The 24,046-nt window shown below is 52.2% G+C and overlaps 1 non-coding gene across 1 annotated transcript; it reads right to left on the bottom strand.

Annotated features, from left to right (window-relative positions):
* Positions 1–21,653: 21,653 nt before the first annotated feature.
* On the bottom strand, positions 21,654–21,735 carry TRNAS-UGA (transfer RNA serine (anticodon UGA)). Its single transcript has one exon. It is a non-coding gene; the product is annotated as a tRNA-Ser (tRNA).
* Between the last annotated feature and the right edge of the window lie 2,311 nt (positions 21,736–24,046).

Below are 24,046 nucleotides of genomic sequence, written 5' to 3'. Positions count from 1 at the left end.
GAAAGACCTGGTGGAGCTGTGCAGGCAGAGGGGGCTGTGCATTGGAAGGTCCACCAAAGAACAGCTAATTGCCCAGCTGGAGGGAAAGGATCGCTCTGGTGAACGGAGCTCGGTCCATGAGGGAAGCTGCCCAGCGGACGCAGCTTGGGCCCCGGGGCCTGACATGGCTGGGAAGGGCCAGACTGCTGCCAAGGACACCTCAAGACCCTGCCTACGTATACCTTGAAAGAGGTTGGGGGCACCCTGACCCCGGTGGCCAGCAGTGGATCGTCCCGGAGGAGCTCCCTGTCCCCAGAATGGATGTGGATGGGACATGACAGGGAGCTGAGACGAGAAGAGCTCGAGTTAAGGAGGCAAGAACTGAAGGAGTGGGAGAACCAGCATAAACATGAGGAGAACCAGCGCCAGCATGAGCGGGAGGAGAAGGAGATCCAGCGTAAGTATGAGCTGGAGCTAGCCTGGCTGAGGCGAGTGAGGGGGAGACCCAAGCCTACAAAGAGCTTTGATAAGTGCTTCCTGGCCCGGCATAAGGAGAGGGAGGACATAGACACCTTCCTGACGGCCTTTGAGAATGCCTGCGAGCTGCACAAGGTTGATCCTCCAGACAGAATCTCATTTCTCACCCGCTTACTGGACTCCACAGTCATGGAGGTGTACAGCCAAATGAAAGAGGGGAGGCAGGGGACTATGAGCTGTTCAAACAGGCCCTGCTCCGCGAGTTTGGGCTGACTCCTCAGATGTACCGGAAAAAGTTCCGGAGTCAGCGTAAAACCCATGAGGTCACATACCTACAACTGGTCAACTGGGCGCAGGGGTACGCCTGCAAGCGGACAGCTGGGGCCCAAACTAAAGAGGACCTGCTTGACCTATTCATACTAGAGTACCTGCAGGAGCAGTGTCTGTCCGACCTGAGGCTGTGGTTGATGGACCAGAAGCCGGAGAACCTGCAGCACGCAGGCCAGCTGGCCAACCAATTTGTGGACAGTCGGGCAGGGGATAACAGGGAGGAGTCTCGAAGGAGCAGGCCTGCCTCAACGCAGAGAGAGAGTCACCATGGAACCTCCCAGCGGGGGCCTATTGAGAACCCCCACCAAAGGGGAACATCCAGCATCAGGTCCATCCGTCCCACTCGAGGGGACTCATGAGACATGGGCTGCTATCACTGTGGCCAACGAGGCCACATACGGGCCCAGTGCCCCAAGCTCAGAGACAGACCGAGCAGACCCAACCCGCAGAGGGTTGACTGGGTAAAGACTCAGTCGGATGAGGGGCAACGTTCCCAGGAAAGGGGGGCTGGCAGCGTTCCAGTGGTGAAAGAGGGAGGAGGTCCCCAGTCAGCTCCTCTGGGGGGCTGGATGCTCCAGGCTCCGAGTTTTTGGATTACAGGGTGGGTGCAGGGCTGCCCCTCCCTATAGAGTGTGCCTTGTTTCCCTGGAGGTAGATGGGAGGAAGGTCACTGGGCACTGGGACATGGGCGCAGAGGTGACATTGGTACGGCCCGAGGAGGTGGCTTGAGATCGGATGGTGCCCGACACCTACCTGACCCTGATGGGTGTGGGCGGGACCCCATTCGAGGTGCCTGTGGCGATGGTACACCTGAAGTGGGGGGCCAAGGAGGGCCCCAAGGACGCTTGGGTATTCCCACGTTTGCCCATGGAGGTGTTAATGGGGGGGGACGTGGAGCTCTGGCCAAGCAACACCCGGGGTGCCCTGCTCGTGTTCCGTAGTCAGAGTCAGCACAGGGCACTGCGCCCCAACAACGCAGAAGGTACTGTGCCCGAGGCACAGGACTCTAACCTGCTGGGGAGGGAATGCCCAGGGACACGGCTCAGAGAGGCTGCGGCCTCAGACACAGCCGATGAGAGAGAGCAGGTCCCCATCCCTGTCCCAGCTGCTGAGTTCCAGGCCGAGTTGCAGAACGATCCCTCCTTGCGGAGACAAAGGGACCTGGCTGACCTCAGTGCGGTACAGTCCATGAGGTCAGGTTGCAACGAGAGGTTCCTGTGGGAGAGGTGGCTTCTGTCGCCAACTCTGGGAGGGGCGTGGGGAGTGGCGGTTCCAGCAGGAGCAGGGCGCTGGCATCCCTCCCCAGCTCTGTGGGGGGTCAGGAGTGGCGGATCGAGTGGGGGAGGGGCATTGCCTTCCCTCCCCAGCTCTGGCAGGCGAGCGGAAAGTGGAGGTTCCAGCAGGGGAGGGGCACTGAACTCCCACCCTAACTCTGGAGGGTAGCGAGGAGCGGCTGTTCGAGTAGGGGCAGGGTGCTGGCTTCCCTCCCCAGCTCTGGGAGGGGCCTAGGGAGTGGCGGTTCGATCGAGGGCAGGGAGCTGGCTCCCCACCCCAGCTCTGGGTGGGCAGTGGTCAGCGGCGGTTCCAGCAGGGGCGAGGGGCTGGCTTCCCTCCCCAGCTGTGGGATGGGCCCCGGAAAGTGGCGGTTTGAGTGGGGGCAGGCAGCGAACTCCTTGCTTTGGTTACAGCCTCAAAGCCAGCATGAGCCCCCTCTCCGGTGTGCAGGGGGAGTGGGGAGCATCTCTCCCTCCCACTCAGCCCCAGGGGGCTGGTTACAGGTAGGTAGGTACCCTGCGCCCAGCAGCCCCTCCCCCCTGCCAGCCAGGTTATTTGCATTTTCATTGACCATTTCCGTCTTACCCAATTGGTTCCCTGGATTGAATTCAAATCCTCGGCCTTTACAGGAGCAGGGCCCGGATCCTGTCTCAAAGAGACACAGTCACCCCCCAACAGGGCCTCCCAGCCAATATCCTGGAGAACCCCAATGACCAGCCAGCCAGACCCCTCCTGGGTCTGCACAGGGATCCGGGCCATATGCAGGACGAGGGGCTTCACCCCAGGGACCATCATCCAGGTCCCACAGCCCCTCAGCATCTGCGGCTGCACCACCACAGTTCTCTCTGTCCCAGGGTCTTGCCACCCCATGCATGTTTCCCCACTGACCCTTGGGCAGCCCCCTATGTCTCTCTGCTCTACCATCCCCAGTCCATGCTGCTGCTGCTTCTCCTGCAGCTTTTTATCAGGTTCTTGCTCTCTCTCATGATCCTCTTGCACTCTCAGGCTCTGCTCCCATCCCATACGTCTCCGATCCCCTGATGGGGAACCCGATCATGAAAACTCTCATCTGGTTGGGGACCAGACTCTCGGGGAGGCCTGGCTGCTGCTTCAGCTGCTCCCAGATCCTCTTGTAGCCCCATCTGGGTCAGGAATTTGCTCCTCAGACGTGTCCTTCTCCTCCCACTCACGATTAACTGTGCCTTGGTGAACTTCCCCATGCGTAACCCTCTCTTTGTGCACAGGATCACAATGTCCTTCTCAAGGAGATGGTGATAGGCCATCACTTCACCATTCCCAAGTGGCTCTGGACTCACAGGCCTGTGTGCTCTTGGCTCCCCCATGGTTTCCAGGAAGAACCCCTGGTGTGCCAGCCCTTCTCATGGTCACCACCTCTTTGCCAGGGTGGAGCTGCAGACTCCTCCGCCCCGGGACTGCTCCCGCCATCCCCAGGGGACCCTGCTACTGAAAAATTCCTCTCTCCCAGGGCAGAGCGGCAAGCTCCTCCGCCCCAAGACTGCTCGCTGCACTCCTCAGGGGGACCCTGTTACTCCAACAGTCCTTCTCGCTGGTCACACACTCCCAGAGGTTAACCGCTCCCTGAAACCGACCCTCTCTGAGCCTTCAGCACACCTGATTCTCATTATCCCTCCTTTGTTTTACTGCTCCCCAGTCACTTACTGCAAGCAGCGCCATTCACGGGGTGCAGTACATCCCACCTCTGCCACCAGTTGTCACGGAGTCATCGGGCAATGCTCTGGAACTGCTCCCCACCAAGCCAGTCAGGACTTTCAGGAGCCTCCTCTCCCTTGCAGCAGACGTTTTTAGGGCAAGCAGCTCAAACGTCTTCACCTCCTGGCTCTCTCCTTGGAAAAATCAGCATCCTCTGACCCTCCGTGCGCTTCCCACAGTGAGTCCGCCCAGGCAAGGTCCACTCTGGGGTGGTATCAAGGTTTTTCCCCACTTTGAACTTTAGCACTGAAAAAGTGGAGACCTGCATGATCACTTTTAATCTTAACTACCAGCTTAAATTTGGTACTCTGCCACCAGCCAAAAATATATTGTTTGGCAGACTTCCTGTTCCCCCAAAACCTTCCCTGGGGAACCCAAGACTCAAACCCCTTGGATCTGAACACAAGGAGAAATTAGCCTTCCCTCCCCTCTTTTTCCCCCCACACTTTCCCCTCCCTGGGTTACCCTGAGAGGCTACACTCATCCAAACTCCTTGGATCTTAAAACAAAGAGGAATTAACCTTTCCCCCCATTCCTTTTCCCCCCATCAATTTCTGGGGAGTTCAGACCCAATCCCCTTGGGTCTTAAAACAAGGGAAAAAATCAATCAGGTTCTTAAAATAGAAAGCTTTTAATTAAAGAAAGAAAAGGTAAAAATTATCTCTGTAAAATCAGGATGGAAAATGTTTTACAGGGTATTCAGATTTATATAGCCTAGAGGGACCTCCTCCCTCCCTTAGCCTGAGATTCAAAGTTACAGCAAACAGAGGTAAAAATCCTTCCAGCAAAAGACACATTTACAGGTAAAGAAAACAAACATAAGACTAATCCACGTTTCCTGGCTGTACTTACTACTTTGAAACATGAGAGATTGATTCAGAAAGATTGGAGAAAACCTGGTTGCATGTCTGGTCCCTCTTAGCCCCAAGAGCGAACAAAGAACAAAACAAACAGCACAACAAAGACTTCCCTCCACCAAGATTTGAAATTATCTTGTCCCCAGATTGGTCCTCTGGTCTGGTGTCTGGCTGGTTCACTGAGCTTCTTAACCTTTCACAGATAAAAGAGACATTAAACCCTTAACTATCTGCTTATAACAGGAGGGAAGCCAGCGCCCTGACCCGCTGGACCCGCCACTCCCCAGGCCTCTCCCAGAGCTGGGAAGGGAAGCCAGCGCCCTGCCCCCACTGGAACTGCCCCTGCCCTGTCCATTGGGAACCCAGTGCCCCGTTCCAGCTTGAACTGCTGCTTCCCAGTGCCCTGGCAGAGCTGGGGAGGGAACCCAGCGCCCTGCCTCATCAGGAATGGACGCTCCCCACTCCCCTTCCAGAGCTGGGGATGGAACGCAGTGCCCCGGTCCAGCAGAAATGGATGCTCCCCACTTCCATCCCCGAGCCGGGGAGGGAACCCAGTGCCCTGCTCCCGCAGGAACGGCCGCTCCCCTTTCCACTCGTAGAGCTGGGGAGGGAAGGCAGCGCCCTGCCCTCACTGCAATGGCCACTCCCCAGTCCCCTGGAAGAGCTGGGGAGGGAAGGAAGAGCCCCACCACCACAGGAACGGCCACTCCCAGTGGCCTCGCAGAACTGGGCAGGGAAGCCTGTGCCCCACCCCCACTTGAATGGCCACTCCCCAGTCCACTGGCAGAGCAGGGAAGAGAACCGAGCACCCTGCCCCCGCAGGAAAGACCGCGTCCCAGTCCCCTCAAAGAGCTGGGGAGGGGAGGCAGCGCCCCGCCCCCGCAAGAATGGCCGCTGCCCAGTCCCCACCCAGAGCTGGGGAGGGAACCCAGCGCCCTGCCCAATCAGGAACGGCCGCTCCCTAGTCCCTTCGCAGAGCTGGAGAGGGGACCCAGCGCCCCGCCCCTGCAGAAATGGTGGCCCCACAGTCCCCTCGCAGAGGTGGAGAGGAAGGCAGCGCCCCGCACCCGCAGGAAAGGCTGCTCCCCAGTCTCCTGGAACAGCGGGGGAGGGAAGGGAGCACCCTGCCCTCGCAGGAATGGCCGCTCCCCAGTCCCCTCGCAGAGCTGGGGAGAGAAAAAAGCACCCCACCCCCGCACGAACGTTCACTCTCCAGTGGCTTTGCAGAGCTGGGGAGGGAAGGCAGCGCTCCTCCCCTGCAGGAACGGCCGCAACCCAGTCCCCTCGCAGAGCTGGGAAGGGAATCTCGCGCCCTGCCCCCGCTTGAATGGCCGCTCTCCAGTTCCCTGGCAGAGCTGAGAAGGGAACCAAGAGCCCCGCCCCCACTGGAACAGCCGCTCCTCAGTCCCATCGCACAGCTGGGAAGGGAACCCAGCACCCCGCCCCTGCATTAACGGCCAATCCCCAGTCCCCTGGCAGAGCTGGGGTGGGGTGGCAGCGCCTCTCCGCCGCTGGAACGGCCGCTCCCCACTCCCCTCGCAGAGCTGAGAGGGAACCCAGCACCCCCCCCGCTTGAACTGCCGATGCCCAGTCCCCTCGCAGAGGTGGGGAGAGAACGCTGGGCCCTCCCCCCGCTGGAATGGCCCCTCCAGAGTTCCATTGCAGAGTTGGGAACGGAACCCAGTGCCCGACCCTCGCAGGAACGACAACTACCCAGTCCCCTCACAGAGCTGGATGGGGAACCCAGCGCTCCGCCCCCACAGGAACTGCCACTCCCCATTCCCCTCGAGAGCTTAGGAAGGAAGGCAGCCCCCCACACCCGCAGGAACAGCCGCTCCCCAGTCCCCTTGCAGAGCCGGGGAGGGAACCCAGCTCCCCGCCCCCGCTTGAACTCCCGCTGCCCACTCCCCTGGCAGAGCTGGGGAGGGAAGGCAGCACCCTACTCCCGCTGAAACGGCTACTCCCCAGTCCCATAGTAGAGCTGGGAAGGTGTGATGTTACTGATATAAACTCATAGACTCTAGGACTCGAAGGGACCTCGAGAGGTCATCGAGTCCAGTCCCCTGCCCTCATGGCAGGACCAAATACAGTCTAGACCATCCCTAAAAGACATTTATCTAACCTACTCTTAAATATCTCCAGAGATGGAGATTCCACAACTTCCCTAGGCAATCTATTCCAGTGTTTAATTACCCTGACAGTTAGGAACTTTTTCCTAATGTCCAACCTAAATCTCCCTTGCTGCAGTTTAAGCCCATTGCTTCTTGTTCTATCATTGGAGGCTAAGGTGAACAAGTTTTCTCCCTCCTCCTGATGACACCCTTTTAGATACCTGAAAACTGCTATCATGTCCCCTCTCAGTCTTCTCTTTTCCAAACTAAACAAACCCAATTCCTTCAGCCTTCCTTCATAGGTCATGTTCTCAAGACATTTAACCATTCTTGTTGCTCTTCTCTGGACCCTCTCCAATTTCTCCACATCTTTCTTGAAATGCAGTGCCCAGAACTGGACACAATACTCCAGTTGAGGCCTAAACAGCGCAGAGTAAAGCGGAAGAATGACTTCTCGTGTCTTGTTTACAACACACCTGTTAATGCATCCCAGAATCACGTTTGCTTTTTTTGCAACAGTATCATACTGTCGACTCATATTAAGCTTGTGGTCCACTATGACCCCTAGATCTCTTTCTGCCATACTCCTTCCTAGACAGTCTCTTCCCATTCTGTATGTGTGAAACTGATTGTTCCTTCCTAAGTGGAGCAATTTGCATTTATCTTTATTGAACTTCATCCTGTTTACCTCAGACCATTTCTCCAATTTGTTCAGATCATTTTGAATTTTGACCCTGTCCTCCAAAGCAGTTGCAATCTCTCCCCGTTTGGTATCGTCCGCAAACTTAATAAGCGTACTTTCTATGCCAACATCTAAATCGTTGATGAAGATATTGAACAGAGCCGGTCCCAAAACAGACCCCTGTGGAACCCCACTTCTTATACCTTTCCAGCAGGATTGGGAGCCATTTATAACTACTCTCTGAGTACGGTTATCCAGCCAATTATGCACCCACTTTATAGTAGCCCCATCTAAACTGTACTTTCCTAGTTTATCTATAAGAATATAATGCGAGACCGTATCAAATGCCTTACTAAAGTCTAGGTATATCACAACCACCGCTTCTCCCTTATCCACAAGGCTCGTTATCCTATCAAAGAATGCTATCAGATTAGTTTGACACGATTTGTTCTTTACAGATCCATGCTGGCTATTCCCTATCACCTTACCACCTTCCAAGTGTTTGCAGATGATTTCTTTAATTACTTGCTCCATTTTCTTCCCTGGCACAGAAGTTAAACTAACTGGTCTGTAGTTTCCTGGGTTGTTTTTATTTCCCTTTTTATAGATGGGCACTATATTTTCCCTTTTCCAGTCTTCTGGAATCTCCCCCATCTCCCATGATTTCCCAAAGATAATAGCTAGAGGCTCAGATACCTCCTCTATTAACTCTTTGAGTATTCTAGGATGCATTTCATCAGGCCCCGGGTGACTTGCAGGCATCTAATTTTTCTAAGTGATTTTTAACTTGCTCTTTTTTTATTTTATCTTCTAAACCTACCCTCTTCCCGTAAGCATTGACTATATTGGAAATTCCTTGAGACTTCTCAGTGAAGACCGAAACAAAGAAGTCATTAAGCATCTCTGCCATTTCCAAGTCTCCCTTTACTGTTTCCCCCTCTTCACTGAGCAGTGGGCCTTCCCTGTCCTTGGTCTTCCTCTTGCTTCTAATGTATTGTAAAAAATCTACTTGTTTCCCTTTATTCCCATAGCTAGTTTGAGCTGATTTTGTGCCTTTGCCTTTCTAATCTTGCCTCTGCATTCCTGTGTTATTTGCCTATATTCATCCTTTGTAATCTGACCTAGTTTCCATTTTTTATATGACGCCTTTTTATTTTGTAGGACACGCAAGATTTCATGGTTAAGCCAAGGTGGTCTTTTGCCACATTTTCTATCTTTCCTAACCATCAGAATAGCTTGCTTTTGGGCCCTTAATAGCGTCCCTTTGAAAAACTGCCAACTCTCCTCAGTTGTTTTTCCCCTCAGTCTTGATTCCCATGGGACCTTACCTATCAGCTCTCTGAGCTTACCAAAATCTGCCTTCCTGAAATCCATTGTCTCTATTTTGCTGTACTCCCTTCTACCCTTCCTTAGAATTGTAAACTCTGTGATTTCATGATCACTTTCACCCAAGCTTCCTTCTACTTTCAAATTCTCAATGAGTTCCTCCCTATTTGTTAAAATCAAGTCTAGAACAGCTTCCCCCCAGTAGCTTTTTCAACTTTCTGAAATAAAAAGTGGTCTGCAATGCAGTCTAGGAACTTATTGGATAGTCTGTGCCCCGCGGTGTTATTTTCCCAACATATATCTGGATAGTTGAAGTCCCCCATCACCACCAAATTTTGGGCTTTGGATGATTTTGTTAGTTGTTTGAAAAAAGCCTCATCCACCTCTTCCACCTGATTAGGTGGCCTGTAGTAGACTCCCAGCACGACATCACCTGCATTTTTTACCCCTTTTAGCCTAACCCAGAGACTCTCAACACTTCCATCTCCTATGTCCATCTCCACCTCAGTCCAAGTGTGTACATTTTTAATATATAAGGCAACACCTCTTCCCTTTTCCCCCTGTCTATCCTTCCTGAGCAAACTATACCCATCCACACCAACATTCCAGTCATGTGTATTATCCCACCAAGTTTCAGTAATGCCAACAATGTCATAGTTGTATTTATGTATTAGCACTTCCAGTTCTTCTTGCTTATTACCCATACTTCTTGCATTTGTATATAGGCATCTAAGATACTGGTTTGATCTTGCCTCCCAGCTTTGCCCTGACCCTCCTTTCTCTCTGCCATTATAGCCCATGCTCCCTCCTGTTTCCGACCCATCTCCCAGGTCTTGTTCCCCACTTACCTGTGGGGTTTGCTCACCTGTCCCCGTCGAACCTAGTTTAAAGACCTCCTTACTAGATTAGCCAGTCTGTGCGCAAATAAGGCCTTTCCCCTCCTCGAAAGGTGAAGGCCATCTCTGCCTAGCAGTCCTTCCTCAAATAGCATCCCATGGTCAAGGAAGCCAAAGCCCTCCTGGTGACACCATCTTCACAGCCAGGCATTCACCTCCACGATGCATCTGTCTCTGCCCGGGCCCCTACCTTCGACAGGAAGAATTGAAGAGAATACCACCTGCGCTCCAAACTCCTTCACCCGTACTCCCAGAGCCCTGTAGTCACTCTTGATCTGCTCAGTGTCACACCTCACAGTATCATTTGTGCCCACATGGATGAGTAGCATGGGGTAGTAGTCCTTAATGAGCCATCAAGCAGGCTAGGCAGAACTGACACCAACTTTCTGGCTTGGGTCTTCCCGGGAAGCATAGCACAAGTTTGAAATATGGGCAGCATAGAGCCAATATTCATAAAGTCAACAACAAAAATGATACACATCTAGAGAAAGCATCATTATAATCAGCCAATCAGAACCTCTCCATACACTCCTTACACGACAACCTTTCTACAATATTGGGTGCAAATATATAAGTGGTTGCAACAGTGATCTATAGTTACAGAATATGTCAATAACATCACAGGAGGTGACACAGCATCAGTGACACTGATACTGGAATATTGCCTCCAGTTTTGGTGTCCTCATTTGAAAAAGATGTTGTGAAATTGGAGTTGAGGCAGCAAAGAGCCACCAAATGTTCTGAGGTCTGGAGAAAAAATGCCTTCTAGTGAGCTACTGAAAGAGCTCAATCTGTTTAGCTTATCAAAAGAAGATTGAAAGGTTACGTTCCTTAATGGAGAGAAAAGATTCGCTATTAAAGGGCTCTTGAATCTAGCAGAGAAAAGCATAACAATACCCAATGGCTGGAAGGTGAAAAGAAACAAATTCATATTACACTTAAGGCACAAATAGTCAACAGCGAGGATGATTCATCACAGGAACAAGCTACCAAGGAAAGTGGTGGATTCGCCATCTCCTGATGTCATTCAATGAATACTAGATGCCTTTCTGGAATGTGTTTGCCCCAAAAGTAGCTATTGTGTCATACAGGAGGCCTGTGATATGCAGGGGGTCAGATTAGATGCTCTAATCATCTCTTCTGGCCATAAAGTTGACTAATTTCTGAAAAACGGAGTGTAGCATTGGCAGCAGCATCTGATGTTTTCCTGTCTAGCTGGCTTGCTTCCTAGAACGAATGTTCCTTGAGTGGGGTGACCACAGGGAATAGCTCAAACCTCCAAAGTGCCTGGCCAGAGGCAGGACTTTGGCACAGCAAAGGAGGGGTGTGGCAGTGACATCACAAAGGCCTTTTGGAGGACCTCAGACTATTGGTCAAAGGTGGTGGGGAGGTGGTGACCTCACAGAGAGATGCTGACATCAGCCAGGCAGCACAGGGGAGAAGGGCCAGGGAAACCTCAGAGACCCCTGTGGCTTTGCTTCAGCAATTCTCCTTCTCCAGGTCTCTCTTTGAGGACTGAGAAAGTATTTGGGTTCAGGTACATGAGCACCAGGAGGAATCTCTTTCAAGTTTTCTCCTTCCCTTTTCCTGATTTTACTAGAAAACAGCCGTCTCTGTTTAGAAGGTAAGAGCCTCCTCGAGGTTTGAAACCTGTTCAGTCTGATCCATCTGGTGACAGTTGAATTCTAGGCATGGAAAACACGAGCTTAAGGTGGCAGAATTTTATTCTGTACCTGGGATTTTGTCCCTTAGAATCACTGGAAACATTACGGTTTGTTCTTTTTGTTTCACCTTTTCCTCCATCCATCCCTCCCTCTTTTCTCTTCTTCTCTTGCTTCTGGTGTCCCCTCTGGTGTGTGTGTGTGTTGCGGGGGAGTGCTCGGCAGCTCCCACTATGGGAGGTCCACCCAAAAATGTGGGGCTGAAATAGTGCTCGGGCAGTGATCCCCACCAGTGACCTGGGCATCCTTTGGACTCTCTGGTGAGAACGCTCAGCCTCTCATCATCAGTCTCTACTCTGATTGGCTGAGCTGGGGGTTATTGACAGGGAGGAGACTCAGGTCCTTGTTGTTCTCTTTGAAGACCAAGTAAATAAGTCATAATCACTTATATGTTTGATGAATTTTGCTGCTTCTCTGCATTAATGGTCTCTGAGCAGTTCACGATTCTCTCTAACATTGCAGTTCTCCTCAAATACTTGCTGAATAATTACTGTGCACTGTTGTTGATCTGGAGCTCATCTGAGAGCACTTTACTCAGGTTATTCAATGTCTGAAATTCAAGTTCCGAACATCAGGGCTCTTGGGTCCTACTCCCACCTCTGCCACTGGCTGGCTGTGTGACCTAAGACAAGTCAATTCTCCTTTCCCAGCCTTAGCTTCTCCCTCTTTCAAGTAGGGATAATAATGATCCGCTCCTACCTACCTTACGGTATGTAGAGGCAGGACTGGCTCTAGGTTTTTTGCTGCCCCAAGCAAAAAAAAATATGTCTGTCCCCCCATCCCCCTGCTGCCCTAGCCCTGGGCTCTCCCCACACCCTGCACCCCCTGCCTCCACAGCTCTGGGCCTCCCCCCACACCCACGCCCCTGCTGCCCCAGCCCTGGACTCTACCCCCTGACCCTCACCCCCCTGCTGCCCCAGCCCTGGACTCTATCCTGTGACCCTCACTCCCCTGCCGTCCCAGCCCTGGGGTCTCCTCCCCACACCCGCACCCCCTGACAAGCCAGCCCTGGGCTCTCGCACACACACACCCCATGTTGCCCCAGTTGTGGGATCTCCCCTCACCAATGCTCCCCCACCCACACACACCCTGCTGCCCCAGTCCTGGGCTCTGCCCCCTCCACCTGCACCCCCTGCCGCCCCAGCCCTGGGCTCCTCCCCCCACCTGCACCCTCCTTCTGCCCCAGCCCTGGATCACTGGTAACTTGCTCCCAGGATGGGTCATTCAGCAGGAATTTTGGATGTGCACAGAACACAGACAGGATTGGTTCCCACATGGTTACAAAGCTGCAGTAAAGTGGAACAATTTTCAGCTTATGTGATTGGAAGATATCTGGATGCATATTGTAAGACTGTCCTCCATCAATGAGGAAAAGTTGAGGTGCCTTTATTATTCTTTCTTCCACTCTTCTATGGGGAATTTGCCAGTGCAATATCACTGTCTTCCTTTTAAACAAACAAAAAGGCTGTTGAAAATAGCAATTCCAGTCCTAAAAACCTCTTGGAAGCATTTCTTGCTCAATTTCATCCTACTTTTTCTACAGTGGATCAGTATATTTGATTTGGGAGAAATGAAGTACCAGCTGCCCAAACTGAGCTTGAGCACTCCTCAATTTTGAGGTGTTCAAATCTGGAAGGCAGGTGCTAGATTCCCTTTCTGAATATTAGCTAAATCTGGAAAGGAAAAGTCAATTTCTGCTTCCATGGCTCAGAAGTGGAAATACTTCTATGTGCCTGGTATTGTATCTAAAGCTGCCCAGGTCCAGTAGAGCCTCCCCTCCCTTACTTTGCATTTTAAATTCTAGTGGGACCCACATACCTCCCTTGCTAGGCTTCAGATAGAGAGGGGCACTGTCCATTTAGTCTACCCAACTCCTTCTTTGGGGGCTGCAAGGTGAAGTCACACCAGTGTCCCTAAGCCAGTCTGGGGATGTCTTCTGAAGGGGGTATCTGGGCCAAACTCCTTGGGCACATTTGTTCCCTATTCACAGTGCCACCCCGCTCTAGCAGTGAGCTCTCCATTCACAGCAAGCTGCAGCATGAGCTTTCAGCTACCATACTCCCTCCCCCTCCCTTCCCTGTTGATAGCAGCCAAGGGAATGCTGGGAAATATAGTTCTTTCCCTGCTCCAGGGCTGGCTCTATAGGCAGGGAGCTAACCAAGGAACTACAGCTCCCAGGGCCCCCTGTTGGGGTTCAGCTCCCAGGCTTCAGAGTAGCAGCCATGTTAGTCTGTATCCGCAAAGAACAGCAGTACTTGTGGCACCTTAGAGACTAACAAATTTATTTCAGCATGAGCTTTCATGAGCTACAGCTCACTTCTTCAGATGCATAGACTGGAACACACAGACAGGAGATATTTATACATACAGAGTACATGAAAAGGTGGAAGTATGCATACCAACAGGAAGAGTCTTATCAATTGAGATGAGCTATCATCAGCAGGAGAAAAAAAAAACCTTTTAAGTGATAATTAAGATGACCCATAGAAGGTGTGAGGAGAACTTAACATAGGGAAATAGATTCAATTAGTGTAATGACCCAGCCGTTCCCAGTCTCTGTTTAAGCCTGAGTTAATTGTATCTAATTTGCATATTAATTCGAGTTCAGCAGTCTCTCTTTGGAGTCTGTTTTCGAAGTTTTTTTTGTTGCAAAAATTGCCACCTTCAGTCTGTCACTAAGTGGTTAGAGAGGTTGAAGTGTTGTCCCACTAGTTTTTGAATGTTATGATTCCTGATGTCAGATTTGTGTCCATTTATTCTTTTGCATAGAGACTGTCTGGTTTGGCCAATGTACATGGCAGAGGGGCATTGCTGGCACATGATGGCATATATCACGTTGGTAGATGTGCAGGTGAACGAGCCTCTGATGGTGTGGCTGATGTGATTAGATCCTATGATGGTGTCACTCGAATAGATATGTGAACAGAGCTGGCATTGGGCTTTGTTGCAAGGTTAGGTTCCTGGGTTAATGTTTATGTTGCATGGTGTGCGGTTGCTGGTGAGTATTTGCTTCGGGTTGGGAGGCTGTCTATAAGCGAGGACTGGCCTGTCTCCCAAGATCTGTGAGAGTGAGGTATCATCTTTCAGGATAGGTTGTAGATCTTTGATGTGCTGGAGAGGTTTTAGTTGGAGGCTGTAGGTGATGGCTAGTGGCGTTCTATTATTTTCTTTGTTGGGCCTGTCCTGTAGTAGGTGGCTTCTGGGCACTCTTCTGGCTCTGTCAATCTGTTTTTTCACTTCAGCAGGTGGGTATTGTAGTTTTAAGAATGCTTGATAGAGATCTTGTAGGTGTTTCTCTCTGTCTGAGGGATTGGAGCAAATACGATTGTATCTTAGAGCTTGGCTGTAGACAATGGATCATGTGATGTGTCCTGGATGGAAGTGGGAGGCATGTAGGCAAGTATAGTGGTCAGTGGGTTTCAGGTATAGGGTGGTGTTTATGTGACCGTCGCTTATTCATCACAGTAGTGTCTAGGAAATGGACCACTCGTGTGGATTGGTCTAGGTTGACGTTGATGGTGGGATGGTGCAATTCCTCAAGGGCTTCTTTTCCATTAGTCCAGATGATGAAGATGTCATCAATGTAGCACAAGTAGAGTAGGGGCGTTAGGGAATGAGAGCTAAGGAAGCGTTGTTCTAAGTCAGTCATAAAGATGTTGGCATACTGTGGGGCCATGCAGGTACCCATAGCAGTGCCGCTGACTTGAAGGTATATATTGTCCCCAAATGTGAAATAGTTGTGGGTGAGGACAAAGTCACAAAGTTCAGCCACCAGGTTAGCCGTGATATTATCGGGGATACTGTTCCTGATGGCTTGTAGTCCATCTTTGTGTGGTATGTTGGTGTAGAGGGCTTCCACATCCATAGTGGCCAGGATGGTGTTTTCTGGAAGATCACCGATGGATTGTAGTTTCCTCAGGAAGTCAGTGGTGTCTTGAAGATAGCTGGGAGTGCTGGTAGCATAGGGCCTGAGGAGAGAGTCCACATAGCCAGACAATCCTGCTGTTAAGGTGCCAATGCTTGAGTTGATGGGGCGTCCAGGATTTCCAGGTTTATGGATCTTGGGCAGCAAATAGAATACACCTGGTCGGAGTTCTAGCCATGTGTCTGTACAGATCTGTTCCTGTGCTTTTTCAGGGAGTTTTTTGAGCAGATGGTGTAGTTTCTTTTGGTAATCATCAGTGGGATCAGAGGGTAATGGCCTGTAGAATGTGGAGTTAGAGAGCTGCCTAGCAGCCTCTTGTTCATATTCCAACCTATTCATGTTGACAACAGCACCTCCTTTGTCAGCCTTTTTTATTATGATGTCGGAGTTGTTCTTGAGGCTGTGGATGGCATTGTGTTCAGTACAGCTTAGGTTATGGAGCAAGTGATGCTGCTTTCCCACAATTTCAGCCTGTGCACATTGATGGACGCAATCTATGTAGAAGTCCAGTCTGTTGTTTCGACCCTCAGGAGGAGTCCATGCAGAATCCTTTTTATTATAACATTGGTAGGAAGGATTCTGTGGGTTAGGATGTTGTTCAGAGGTGTGTTGGAAGTATTCTTTGAGTTGGAGACGATGAAAGTAGGATTCTAGGTCACCGCTCCCAGGCTGGATCCCTCTTAGCTGCTGTCCCTGCAAATGGGCTGCCCCAAGTACCTGCTTGCTTTGCTGGTGCCTAGAGCCACCCCTGGGACCGACACATGTTTGTTTTCATCCTCTGAGTCAGGAAACCCACAAAAGCCTCTTCTTTTGTACTGGGGCAGGCAAAAATAAGGTGACACTACATTATTCTGATTGCTAAAAGCAGATTTAGGGAGTTGTGTATTTTTGAAAAAAAATAAAAAATAATATCCTTCTAACTAGCAGCATGAGATAAAAAAAGAACACAGACAAACCTTGTCAGTAAGGGCTAATGTCCTAAATGGGAAACCAGCAGTGGCTAGTAGCTGGGGGAGCATACAGTCTGAATATGTATGACCTGACCCCAGCCCCCACCCCCATATAGCAGTAGGGCTTGGCATTCTCTCTGTGCATTGGTGTGGTGGCTGAGTGGTTAACCAAGCAGTAACAATTCAAGGAGGTTCCCTGAGTCGGTTTCACTCCTCAGGAGATTCTGCACAATAAAAATTCTGTGCACAATAGTTTAAAATTCTGCAAATTTTATTTGCTAATAAATAAATGTGGAGGGGAGCAGAGGCTCTTGGATGCTCAGAGGTGGGATATCACCCTGCAGCCCCCTCTCCCTTCCAGGGAAACAGACTCTGTGGTGAGGCTGCACCTCTCTGCTGCTTACTCCAGGAGCTCCCAAAAGACTCCCCAGAACTGCTCACGAGGGGTGCATGACCACTCTTGTGGCTTCCCTTTGCTTCCCCATCAGAAAGCCTGAGCAGCTGGCCCCGGGTGATTTGAAAGGACCCGGGGGTTCCTGCCACCACTACCGGCAGCACAGTGGGGCTAAAGCAGATTCCTGCCCACCCTCGCTTCACACGGCGCACCACTCCCAGAACCTCTGGCACGTCCCTGCAGCCCCTGTGGGGTGTGTCTCTTGCATGCTGCCCCCGCCCCAAGTGCCAACTCTGCCATTGGAACTGCGGCAATGGGAGCTGCAGGGGTGGTGCCTGTCGGCAGTGGTGCCAGGGGACTCCTCCAGCCTCCTCCATGTAGGATTTGTGCCAGATGGGGGTGTGGGTCACTTTCAGGAGCTGCCTGAGATATGTGCCACATTCCAACTCCCTGCTCCAGCCCAGAACCTGCACCTCATGCACCCAAAATCCCTCCCAGAGCCTGCCACTGACCCCCTTGCACCCCAACCCCCTGCCCCAGCCCAGATTCCGCACCCCATCCACACCCAAACTCCATCCCAGAGCCCGCCACTGCCCCCCCTGCTTTGCTGGCGGCTTTGTTCCAGCGGCTGGGAAAACACCACAACATTAAAGAAACCAATGGTACCAAGTCCTGCAGCGTCACCTGTGGGGTTTCCACAAGAGCATCCATGCTGAGGAGCCAGTCAGCATGTGACTGTATGACCGGATCAAATGACAGCTGGCCGAGTTCCAGGAGATGAGGCTGCAGCTGGCCGATATGAGCGGGAGCACTGAGTGAAGGGAGGGGCAGCTCCCCTAACATTTTTGCAGCCTGCAGGGAATGGAGACAAAGCAGGGGGATGCGGGGACTCAGGGTAGGACCTGCGGATCTGATAGTGCAGGACCACAGTCGCTGGAGGAGGAGAGAGAGTCCCGCAAGAGGAAGCTGCTAGTGGGAAGCAATAAGTGCAGGGTACAAACCAGCCAGCTGAGAGTCACTGGGGTCTAGAAAATGAAATGGCAGCAGGTCCCATGGTGTAATGGGCAGCACTCAGGACTTTGGATCCTGGGTTTAAATCTCAGTGGGACCTCCTGGAGCAATGCTGGTTTCCTGCAAAGCCATGGAGCTCAATGTGTTGGCTCCCCTCCCTCAGGGTGAAATAGAGAGAGTTTTTTCCCTCCTGCTGGGTGACTGATGCCCACTGGAGATAGGTCTTTGGTCCAGCCAGTTCAATGAGCTGGCTGCTATAGGTTGGGGTCCTTGAACTTAACACTCTGGCTGGAGAGCCCTGTGGGTTGACCATATGGTTGTTTCTCACTGCTTCACCTGATGTCCACAACTTTGGTCCCTGCAGCTGCCACACTCTTCCTCTTGCCCACACGACATTCAAAGGAAGGAGTGCCACGGCCAGGCTTCATAGTCAGGGCTAGGCAGGAGGGAGGAAGAGTCCCAGGCTGGAGCCCAACACACCTTTCCTGCTCTGGGCACCTAGAGCAGAGGCAGCTGGTGCTGACAGCTCCAAGGGAAGGTTTATAAGCCACAGAGCAACCGAGGGCAGGGCAAGAGGAGGAGATAACCATGCCTATGCGTGGCCAGCAGTCAGCCACAAAGACACCCGGCCAGCCTGCTCCATGCCATGCCAAACCCCCACTGAAGGCCACACACAGACCAGCATTCGTTCTGCAGCCGGCATCACAAGGTGGTTGGAAAGCAGGTGGGGCCTCTGACCATTCCTAATGCAACCCCCTCAACCCCTAATCCATCCATGAATCAAGGAGACAAGACCCTCAGTTAGGCAGCAGAGGTGCAATGGGTTAGTGCACAGGACTTATAGCAGCAGTGCTGAGGGGAATGATGCTGAAGCTGTGAGTTTAAACCTCACCTAAAGCACTAGTTTTCTTTAAGCAAATGGCTTCTGCCAATCATTTTGTCCTGCAGAAAATACAATTCCAGCTCAGAAGACACCGAGGTCCCCTTGCTTTACAGAGAGCAGGGCAGATTCCACAGATCTACCAGGCTCTGCTCTCTACCAGCCACCTGTGTCAGGAGGGGTCAGACAGAGCACTGCCCCTGACTCCCCCTCAGTCTTTGCTCCCCAAAACACCAGTATGCTCACCCTCTTCGCTGTGAGACTCCAACCCTGCCTGGCCTTCTATATTTTAATGTGTTTTTCATCTGTCGTGTTGATCTGCATGTGGGTCCTGTGTGATTTTGGTGGATGCCTGGCATAGTTTTGGGTGTGTGTGTGTATGATTTTTGCATAGAGATTGTTTTTTTGCTTAGTATTCTTTTGGTATGTGGTTGTTGTGCTTTCTTGTTGTGGGCTTTTGCTGTATTTTTTGGTGTGGATTTGTTCTTTCTATATTTTGTGTGGCTTTCTCTTATGTGTATATGGCTCTGTGTGCTGTGTGGGTTTGGTTTTTGTTTATGTTTGTGTGGGCCTGTGCAGTGTGTGATTTTCTCTTTCTCTCTGTGTGTGTTTGTCTCTCTGTTTGTATCTTCATGTGTATATTCACAGGAACTTTTCAGAATCTCCACAGCTTTGTCAATTTTCACCAGGAATTTTTCTCCATTAACAAATTCTCACGTGTTCCCTACCAGTTTGTGACCATTGCCCCAGGGGCATGTCAGTCTCAAGGTTCTGATTTCCCATTGACCCTTCTCCCTTCTATTGGGACTGGGAACTAGCCAACCAAAAACCCCACTAAGTTTTAGTAAAGGGCCAACAGTCCTTTATACGAGCCAGCCCCATGAGGGTCACCGATGGCCAGAGAAGGCAGCACAAGCTGATCCCATGGTGTAATAGGCAGCACTTGGGACTCTGAATCCTAGAGTCTGAGTTCAAATGTCAGTGGGACCTTGTGCTGGTTTGTGGTAAAGCACTGGAGCTCAAAGCGCTCAATTTCCCTGTTTCCAGTTGTTTAAGAGTGAGTCTTTTCCCTCCTGCTGGGTGACTCACACCCACTGGAGCCAGGTCTTTGGTTGAGATGGCTGCAGTGGATTGGGGTGTAGAAGTGGCTATGGCTGCCTGTAGTACTGTGGTTTGACCTGGTGGTTGGGATTCTTGCTGCTTCACCTGATTCCCACAAGTTTGGCCCTTGTGCTTGCTGCCACACTTTTCCTTTGGCCCACACGGCGCTTGAAGAAAGGAATGCCAGGGCCGGGATTAATAGTCAGGGCTTGGCAGGAGGGAGGTGGAGCCCAGCCTGGAGCCCCTCACACCTTCCCTCCTCCGGACACCTAGAGCAGACAGCTGCTGGTGCTGACAGCTTCAAGGGAAGGTTTATAAGCCACAGAGCAACTGAAGGCAGGGCAAGAGGAGGGGAGGACCATGCTTATGCATGGCCAGCAGACAGCCACAAAGACCCCCAGCCAGGCTGCTTCTTGCCATGCCAAACACCCACTGAAAGCGACCCACAGACCAGCATGCAGGGCAGCTGCTGATGCTCTGTCGCCAACATCAGAAGAAGCTAGGAAAGCAGGGCCAGCCCCCTGGTGTGGCCCCTGTCTGTTCCCACTCACAGTGCTCACTTTTGCCGTGGGGCAGGAGACTTTACCCCAAGAGGCTTTTCCCCAGCTGGCGAGAAGCAGAGAAACATGCAGGCTCCCAAGGTGCTATGTAGCAACCCCCTCAAGCACAGGGACAGGCGCACTCTTGGAAGAGGGAAACTGCTCTACACACCAGCCCGGGCAGCTGCCCATTTTCTTTGGCAAGTCAGGAAGGGCAGAGGCTAGACTGGAAGCACCTGGGGCTCATGCCCCAGTCTTTGTGACACTCACCCCTGAATTCCTTCCCAGGACTCTAGCTGAAGCCAGAGCACTGGCCTGAGCGGCCAAGAAGAGGTTCCAGCCCTGAAGGGAGCAGGAATTTCAGCACGAAGGTAAAACTGCAGCAACACAACCATGAAGTAACTTGAACTCTCAACTCCTGCTCTGAAGTCAGATGCCTTACCCATTAGGCCACATGAGAAAAGCCCCTCCAAGTACTTCTTTAGAAAAGGCAGACACTGTGTTTCTCGGGTCTTCTACTGAGGGGGGCTGAGACTCTCTGGGCACAAGAAGTAGAGTTCCCAGCAACACGTGAGAATTAATTCTATGGAGCCAGATGCAGGACTTGGGCAGGGAGGCTCAGGCATGGGGGATTGGGGTGCAGTGGACGGGCTGGCTGTCTAGGTGAGGAGATGTAGTGATCCTCAGGTGCAGGAGGGAGGAAGAATTGGCAGTGGCCGTGGAGAAGAAGAGGAGGGGTGGAGGTTCTTAGCAAGCCTTGCTAGCTCAGTCAGTAGAGCATCAGGCTGTTAATGAGAGGGGCCAGGGTTTGAGCTGCTGTCCAGGGACTCAGCTTTTAAGTTGCCTTGTGTGCCAGCAGCCAATTGATTCCTGGTGGTGCCCAGAGCCATGTGTGGGACAGAAGCTGAGACTTGTGGCACCTGCTCTGCAGCAGGGATCCTGGCAGCTCAGACTCAGGGAAGGCTTCTGCACTCAGAGCCGCTGACTTTGAGAGTTCCCGGGCGGAGCTCAATGCCTGCTCCACCTCAGGCCCTGCCCCCAAACCATCAAATCTCTTCCTATTCGACCCTGCCCCACTTCTTTCTCTCCTCACTCCTCCAGCACACCCCATCAATGGCCAGCAGGAGGCGCAGAAGGAGAAGCTTGTTGGCCAGGCCTGCTACGTGGGAGGTGCAGGGGCAGAGGTGGCTGCTGGGCACCTTTTTTTTTTCTGCAGCCCTGTAGCACCCATGGAATCGCTGACTTGGCTCCTTTCGCACGCTAGAGGGAGGAGCAGAACCAGGGCTATGGCTGATCTATGGGGCGCAAGGTGAGTGCCAGAGGATTCAGGTGCTGAGAAGTGGTGTCCCAGGCATCTCTATGAAAGGAGCAGAACAGGATTTACTTGGGGTGGGGAGAGAATTGAGAGTGTCTCAGGGGGTTGTGGAAAGGTATTGCCCGAGTTAGAGACTGGCTAAAACACAGGCCTCGCTGAGAGCACGATTTGAACCTGCGCAGGGGAACCCTATTGGATTTCAACTCCAACACCTTAACCACTTGGCCATCACAGCTGTGAGCACAAAACTACCCCACTGCCAGAGAAACTGGTAAAGAATCACAATGACCAGGCGTGAAGTCGTCTGAACTACAGAATTCCCACAGCAAACCTGGCTCCCAAAGCACAGGGGGGATTTGGGGTTTGTTCTCTTTGCTTAGCCATGTGCAGTCGCACAGAGAGCGCGTTTAAAAGTCTCCCCTCCCACAGAGCGGGAATGGGAAATGATTCTCAACTTGAAGCTTGATGTGAATGAGGATGTCTGGGCCACAGGGCCAGGGACTGACCTTTGCTATAGAAACCAGTGACGCACGGAACCAGGCTAAGGAAAATGTTTCCTGGAGTCAGTAACTGGATTAGCAGCAGTATTGTGCAGAGAAATGTCTCACAAGAGGAGTCAGTGCATTGGTGGTTCAGTAGCAGAAGTCACAGATACAGCGGGGGAGGTCTGTGGATCGTGAGTGAGGGGCACTGGCAGAGCAGTGAGAGGGGAGCCCAGGGCTGGGATAACAGGGGCTGTGGGTCAGGACAGGCAGTTCTGCGCAGAGTGTTCAGAGGTGCCCTGTATCTGCCCTTTCTCTGCACCGTCCCTGCTCCCAGAATGCACCAGGCCCTGGACTGAACTCTTCCCCTGCAGGCTGAGCTGGTTTCATTTGCTGTGATCCTGTTGGATGGGCAGGGGGGGAGTGACAGTCCCAGCCCAGAGCCAACGCCCCCCTGTCACCCAGCATCCTTGGCCCCAGATCCACCCAGCCTAGTAGAGAACTCAGCAGGGCAGGTCAGCCAGGAGCTGTGCCCTGCCAGGCGCTCAGGGGCATCTACCCTGCAGCTGGGGGATCTCCCCAGCGTGGTCCATAGGAGCTCACGCATTAATGGGGTAGCGGCAGCAGCCGCGTGGTGGGTTGGGCTGGTGACCGGGGTCCATCTCCTGGGGCCGGCTGGGTTCATGCTCAAGTGACTGGCCCCTGTCACCGGCCGAGCCCCCCAGCCACGCTGCTGCTGTTAGCGCACTAGCCTTGGGTGGAAGCTGCTGGCTGGCTGGACCCTGAGGGTGGATCCAGCACTAGGGGAAACCCTCCACCCTGGAGATTCGTTGCTGAGATTCCTGGGAGCTGTCCATCCCCATGGCTTGTGTGCCTACCCCCCGGGGCCCAGCAATGGCTCTGGAGGGTGGCTTGCATCACCTGGGGGGAGGTGATCCAGTCAGTGGGCAGCCGGGGGGTCTGACTTACTGATAAAATTGGTCTCTTCACTCCATGGTGCTCGACGGCCTGGGTCAATACCGACACCTCCCAGGAACAGGTCGGGGTTGGGTGGGCTTAGAATTTCCCTCCAAAGCGATTTTAGGGTCTGATCCTGCAAGTCCCCCATGTACCCAGTACAGGATGGCTCCAGGCACCTCACCTGATCCAGTGCTGGCGTGTACAGCAGAGAATTGGAAGCGGCAAATCGGGGGGTCCTATAAAGAGACTAGAAATACAAGAAATTACTTTTGAAAGGAGAAAAGAAAAAGACGACATTCCCGAGCTGTTTAATAGGGCGAACTGCCCCTTGCAGGCTGCGAAGGGAAATCTCCGGGGTTGTGTTCACTTGTTCCCAGGGCTGTGTCCTCAAGACAGATTTGTGGGAGAAAGGAAATCACCACCGAGAGAGGAGTTGGGCTCAAGTGTGGATTTTTGTGCTTTGGCAGGAAATTTAGGACCTGGGACTGGAGCCTTAAAGAGGGAGCGGGTGAAGGCTCCCCTCTGCTTTCAAGCTGAAGGAATCCTGGGTTTGGTCAGTCCATCCGGGGGGTCACATCGCTCCCAGGCAAAGAGAGGAGGAGAACTTCCCCCACAATGACACATGCGGATCCTGGAGAAGAAGAAAGAGAAAAGAGACCAGCAGCAGGTGAAGGGGACTGAGGAGGGGATTCCCTTATGCATGTTACGGAGCACTTGGGAAGCTGTGGCCATTCAAACACACTGAGCTTTACTAACAAGCAAGGCCAGACTGCTGTGACTCGGAGAAGGGTTTAGGTGTCATAATGAACAAACAACTAAGCATGAAATGCCCGTGCGATGCTGTGGTCGTCCTTGGATGTACAGACAGAAGAACAGTGACGAGATATAGGGCACTAGTGTTATCTCTGTACAACATTGGTCAGACCAACACTGGACTCTTGCACACAGTCGTCTTGGCCACATTTTAAGATGAAGAACGAAAAATTGGATGGGGGGCAGAGAAGAGAAAAAAAAGTGCTGAAAAATTGCCTTCCAGTGTGAGACAAGAGCTCAGTCTGCTCAGTTTATCACAGAGAAGACCAAGAGGTCACATGATGACAGTGT

Source organism: Gopherus flavomarginatus, unplaced genomic scaffold, assembly GCF_025201925.1.
Source record: "Gopherus flavomarginatus isolate rGopFla2 unplaced genomic scaffold, rGopFla2.mat.asm mat_scaffold_330_arrow_ctg1, whole genome shotgun sequence".
Lineage (NCBI taxonomy): Eukaryota > Metazoa > Chordata > Testudines > Testudinidae > Gopherus > Gopherus flavomarginatus.
Note: the sequence above shows the minus strand (reverse complement) of the source record. Positions and strands in the feature narration are given on the sequence as shown.